Source organism: Apium graveolens, chromosome 9, assembly GCF_009905375.1.
Source record: "Apium graveolens cultivar Ventura chromosome 9, ASM990537v1, whole genome shotgun sequence".
Classification (NCBI taxonomy): Eukaryota; Viridiplantae; Streptophyta; class Magnoliopsida; order Apiales; family Apiaceae; genus Apium; species Apium graveolens.
In genome coordinates, this window is record NC_133655.1 from 120226711 (window position 1) to 120233449 (window position 6739).

At 37.2% G+C, this 6739-nt stretch overlaps 1 non-coding gene across 1 annotated transcript; it reads right to left on the minus strand.

The window, feature by feature from the left end:
* Nucleotides 1–1263: 1263 nt before the first annotated feature.
* Nucleotides 1264–1370, minus strand: LOC141688551 (small nucleolar RNA R71). The gene has a single exon (XR_012561986.1). It is a non-coding gene; the product is annotated as a small nucleolar RNA R71 (small nucleolar RNA).
* Between the last annotated feature and the right edge of the window lie 5369 nt (nucleotides 1371–6739).

A 6739-nucleotide genomic window follows, 5' to 3' on the forward strand; every position in this document is an offset into this window, starting at 1 on the left:
CTAAGATTGTTTGTTAATCTCTATTGAAGCGACAATGAATATAGAGGTTTAAAACTTGACATGCTAGCATAGGTTTATGTATGAATTGACATGCATAATTCGTGGGTAATTTTGACCATCTTATTCACCCTATGTAATCAAGATAGATAACTTGCTCTTCAACCGTTATATTTTCAAATCTTATAGACATATAGGGTCTAAGCATAATTGGTGTCTGCTATCTTCTATCTTAATTATAAATGCTTAGTAGTAGGGTATACGTACAACAAAAATTTGTGTATACTAATTTCGTGTTATCTGATTAGTTATCATCACCATCATATGCTAAGGTTAACGACATAGACTTTGAATAAAGTATTTAATGAAGTTAGAATCCCATGTTTATTCTCATATAAGTAAATCACTTTTATCTCTAATGCATGTTAATATAATCTCTTAGGTAGTTAATCAACTCAATTTGTTACTTGTTTTAGCTGTAAATGATAATCATACATTGTTGCATAAATGCATAATCTAAACTTAACTTAAACCAGTCTCTGTGGGAACGAACTCTACTTAAATCTTATACTACTTGTGATCGTGTATGCTTGCGTGTATTTTCGCGTTTGAATTACAGCGAACAAGTTTTTGGCGCCGCTGTCAGGGGCTCAGTGTTAATTTTTAGTTTATGTGTTTGACATCAGTGGTCGTTAAAGTTCACTGACTCGGATTCTTTTACTTTCACGGTTTACTTGTTTGTGTTTCAGTTACTCGAGAGAGCGTGTATGCGAACATGTTCCCAATCTCTTAAGGAAACTATTGATGAAGTGGAAGAAGAAGTTCTTGAAAGCTGATAAGGTTGAAGAAGAAAATGAAGAAGAAGTAATCATTACAATGAGAGATCCAGAAGCAGCAACGAAAGCGTTGAAAGAGTATTCCCAACCAAAGATCTTGGAGATTCAATCGAGCATTGTCAGGCCAGCCATCACGGATAATACCTTCGAGATCAAGCCTGGCACAATCCAAATGGTCCAGAACTCAGTTCAGTTTGAAGGTGCGCCTACAGAAGATCCTACCATGCATATTAGGGACTTCATTGAGATCTGTGACACTTTCAAGTTCAACAATGTCTCTGAAGATGCTGTAAAATTAAGGCTTTTCCCATTCTCTGTAAGGGATAAGTCTATGGGCTGGTTACACTCTCTACCAGCTGGTTCAATTGCTACTTGGGAAGATCTTGCTCAAACGTTTCTCAATAAATTCTTTCCTATGGCAAAGACAGCTGCAATCAGGAATGCTCTTACTCAGTTTGCACAACAATCAGGGGAATCTCTATGTGAAGCTTGGGAGCGTTATAAGGAGATGCTGAGAAAGTGTCTGCATCATGGAATGCCCGACTGGATGATGATAAATTGCTTCTATAATGGTTTGGATGCACATTCAAGACCTATGCTCGATGCAGCATCAAGTGGAGCTTTATGGGCTAAAAGCTATGAGAAAGCTTATGAGCTGATCGAGATGATGGCTGCGAATGAATGTCAGAACCTAACCCAGAGAATGCCACAAGGCAAGGTAGCAGGAATTCTTGAGGTGGATACAGCTAAAGCTATCACTGCTCAGCTAAAGGCGATAGCTATAAAAATCGATTATCTGGCCAACTATAGAGTTAATCAGATAGCCAGTATTTGTGAGCTATGTGCAGGTGCGCATGCGACGGAGCATTGTGCTATATATTGTGAATCAGCTCAGTTTGTGAGCAACTTTTAGAGGCTGCAGTGGCCAGTTCCTGCCACATACCATCCTAACAACCGTAATCATCTGAACTTCAGCTAGAGAAACAATCAGAATGCAATGCAACATCCGTACCAGCAGTTTAGAAATAAGCAATTCAATCCTCCTGGTTTCCAGCAATAGTTTTGCACCAAGACACTAGTTTCAGCTATATAGGATGTAACAACAATCTCATGGAGGTGTCGGTCCATCTTCTAATGAAAAATCTGAATTGAAGGAGTTGAGGCTAATGTGCAAGAGCCAAGCGGTTTCTATCAAGACTCTGGAGAACCAAATAGGGCAAATTACCAATGCACTGTTGAGTCGACCTCAAGGAACTCTTCCTAGTGATATTGAAGCTAATCCAGGCAAGAGGGAAGTCAAAGAACAGATTAATGCAATCACCTTGAGGTCTGGAAAGGTCACAAACCCTCAAAATCATCAAGACGTAGATTCTGAAAAAACTTTCCAGAATGCAGGCGTGCTCGCGCCCATATCAAGCGCAACCGCGCCTTGCCAATTTTAGAAAATGAAAAAATTGCTGATACAGTTGAGAAAAAGGATGCCGAAGCGAAAATGAAGAAAAATTCTGCTAAAAACATTACTCTCGAGCAGAATACATGGGAGAAACAAGGCTATCCACCTCCCCCATTTCCTAAAAGGCTTAAAAAGCATAAGTTCGACAAGCAGCTTGCCAAGTTTTTGGAGGTTTTTAAGAAATTGCACATCAACATACCTTTTGCAGAAGCTCTAGAACAGATGTCGAGCTATACTAAGTTCATGAAGGGTATTCTATCTCGGAAGTTGAAGCTTGAGGAGTTGGAAACTGTTGCTCTGAGTGCAGTGTTGTGCTGCAACATAAATTGCCTCTGAAGCTTAAAGATCCTTGAAGCTTCACTATTCCTTGCACTATTGGAAACTTGTCTTTCGACAAGTGTTTATGTGACTTGGGAGCTAGCATCAATCTGATGCCCTTATCTATCTTCAAGAAACTTGGTTTGCCTGAGCCAAAACCGACAAACATGTCCTTATAGTTGGCCGATCGGATCATCACTTATCCACAAGGTATAGTGGAGGATATCTTGGTCAAGGTGGATAAACTCATCTTCCCTACTGATTTTATAATTCTGGATTTCGAGGAAGATGAGAAGATTCCCATCATCTTGGGAAGACCATTCTTGGCTACAGGCCAAACTATGATCGATGTGCAAAAAGGAGAGCTTACGATGAAGGTTCAAGATCAGAAGGTCATTTTTAATGTTTTCAAGGCAATAAAGTTACCCACAGATAAAGAGGAGTGCTTTAAACTAGAGCGGGTCGACTCTGTCGTGAATTCGGAGCTTGAGCAATTGCCAAAGTCAGATACCTTAGAGAGATCCTTAATAGGGGAATCAGTTATTGAAGATGAAGAAGGAGCAATGCAACGGCAGGTTTTGAATGCACCTCCGTGGAAGAGGAAGTTGGATATGCCATTCAATTCTCTTGGGTTAGCGGAGTTGAAAATTTCTCAGGAGTGTCTCGAGCCGTCTATTGAAGAAGCCCCCCATTTGGGCTCACACCGCTGCCAGATCATTTGAGTTATGCATTTTTAGGTGCACCCCTTGACAAGGGGTTGGAATATATATGATAAACTAAAGGGTGATCGGTCGATTCCTCCCGTTCTTACAGAGGGTCCTCTCGTGCACCACAAACAGTTGATAGGTTTGGTCTTGATGATGCACAGTATAGAAGGTTGATTCGGCGTATTGAGGCCATGCATGACATCCACCGATGTTTTACTGAAGATTTGACACATGCTCTCGGTACTGTTTTCTGAGACACTGGAGTCGAGGTTGATTGGCCACCTAATCCTCCAACCGAAGTGGGTGATCCTCTCACTAACTAGGTATGCCTTGTATCCATATTATTACCTTCAATGAGGACATCAAAAATTTTAAGTTTGGGGGTGATAATGTTAGGATTAGTAGTGTGTATCTGTCCATATAGATTCATATAGCATGTTTATTTATAGTTTATTTGTAGTTTCATTCATATATTTGCATGATTTGTTATTTAGGTTATTTTTGTTTGCATATTTTGTCATGTTATTATGTTCCATGTAGTTGCATTTGCATGCATATAACATGATCCCTTAGGTTGCGTTATTTCTGATTGATTTGTTGATGTTAATTTGAGTGTAGTGATGTCGAATAGGGGGATGATTAAGTCCTAATGAATTGATTTGCATGCCCAGAAACAAAATTCATTTACAAGTCTTGTAGGTTGCTTTCGAACTAGATCATGATCATACTTGTTTGCTTGTTGAGATTTAATCACTTGGTTATACTTAGAATTTATGTTATTCCCATAATGACGTAGGAACACTGATTTTTAAACTGGAGAAAAACTTGGATATCATTGCTTATTGTGAATATAGCTAAGCGTGAAATGGCTAGTAGCCGGCTCATATTTTTTATGAGTAGTCTAGGATTGAATGAGATGGAGCGAAACGCCCTCATTCATAAATTGAAAAAAAAATATATGTGTTAGTATGTGTTATGCATAATTGATCAAGAGTGAGCTCTTTAATACTCGAATTATTAAGTTCTAGGGGACTTTGTGCCTAGTGACCTAAGGCTTTTATAGTCAAATAAGCATTTTTGTGATGTGTTCAACAATAGTGTGAATCCTTGTATAACTCTAGTAAAAATGAGGTGTTATGAGTCATTATATGTTTAATGTCTATTCTATTTGTAAACTTGTGATTGTTTTGATGAAAGATAGGATATGGTTATTGATCTAGTATCGAGAGTAAATCTGTTAAGTATCGCACACATGCACGTTTCTGGTTTGTAACTTGGTTTATGTGATTTATTCAAACTCTATTTTAAGTCATTGCATTCTTGGAGACATTTGCTTATTGGTTGGTTATGGTTATTCTGAGGGGATCATTGCATTGTCATTTAGTTACATTTTCACGTAGTTGCATTCATGCATTAGTTTGTTTTATAGTTTTGAGTTTGTTTATGCTTGAGGACAAGCATTGATATAAGCTTGGGGGTGTGATAGGTGGATTTTATATCTACTTGGAATGCTTCATTACAGGCTTAAGTTGGTGCTTTGGACTCAAGTATTTGGTATTTTTGATGCATTTTTGTGTAATTGCATCTCAGGGCACTAGTTGGATGAGGAAAGAAGCTTTACAATGATTTATGCTGATAAGATATCAGATTTTAAAGTCAAGATCATTCTCAAGTTATAGAGAATCTAGTTAGCTTCGTGTGGACTGTTGAATCGTCAAATTCCGATGAACAGAGCTCAAGTTATGGCCAAAAGAAGAATTGCAGTAAAAAAAATCCAGAAGAGTTGTGCGCCCGCGCCATAGAAATCACTATTCCAGCGCGCCCGCGCCACTTACCGCATGCCTGCACAACCCTTCTGCCCCCAGAATCCTGTTTTGAGTGAAATTTGATGATTTTAAGAGTTCATGTCCACTAGGGGCCTGTATTGTAATATTCGGGATATCGCGTGTAATTATTTTTATCAATAAATGATTATTATATGATTAATATGTGAATTTTGGTGAATTATCTGATGATTGATATTTATATTTACATGTTTATATGTGATAAGATATGAGTATATTAATTATAATATGTCCAGAATAAAATATAGATAATTGTGATATTTTTCTGGTAATTTTTGGATCATTATATGATTTTATAATGATTTACAGATCTAATAATTATTTTATGAACAATTACAAACTATTTTATAAAATCGGGAATCTTCCGACTTCAACTATGTTTGCGTTTTTATAACCCGAAACTCTTCTGAAAACTCCTTCCTAACCTAATCTGATAATTTCAGATATTTTCGGTGTTTTAAATTTTTCAATCCGGATTACGGTTTGACCCGTACGCATCTCGGAGCAAATTTTTTGATACGATAATCATTTCGATAAAACAACAAAACCCGTTGTTAGGAATATGTTGTGAACTTGATGATAAGTTAAACAAATTACCTTAGTAGATTTAACTTAGTATATTTTGTAGCACTCGACGAATCATCTAATATAGTCCCTACGGATAAACTTTACAGTCCCGACGGATGACAGATTAACATCCATCGAGTGAGTAGCTTATGTAATAATAAGAACTATAGAACATTTCTGAAAACAACATGTATTAGTCAAGTAGGTTGCTTAGGATTCTGTAAATCATGTTGACTACTAGATTGATATGCAGAATAGATTGATTAACTGTAAATATGAGATGTCTTGTAATTCTGTATAGGTGAAATGGAGTCAAGTGAAAAATAGACACCCGACGGATAATCTACAAGACTCCTGACGGATGATCCACAAAGCTTCCTGACGGATGACAAGCATAGACCCGACGGATGATCAACAAAGCTTCCCGACGGATGACAAGCATAGACCCGATGAATGATCAAATTCAAATAGCTATTGACAGTGACAACACATTCACATGCGTCGGGTGTTTGCAAAAGGAATGTGGCAGCCTGTTAAGCAGGAATTTGAGAACAAAGAAGCATTACCATTTCCATGCAATTGTGAAGATATTCAAAGATGCTGGAATAGAGTAGTGAAGCAGCATGAAGTTAGACTAGATATGTTTTGTTTTATCATCTTGTCTTATTTTCATGGAAACTTGGTGATATATAAACCAAGTGTAGCAAGTAGAACAATTAACTAAGCAGATACATTTTCAGAGAAATATATCAAGCTATATCCTGTAAGCATTTCTCTGTAGTTTAGTTGTTTAAACTTGTAAGTAGCTGTGGGCTATTCAAGCTTCACAGGGTTCTCATTTGATATATATATACATCTCTGGTGGATACTTTCAAATCCACCAGAAATTTTTAAAAGCTTTTGTTTTTATTACTTAGTGTTTTAATTTCTATCATCTTTTTATTCCGCACAACTGCTAATCAAACACTGTTATATTTATCAAGTTAGAACTGTTTTAAAATCTGAAAAAGTAGCCAG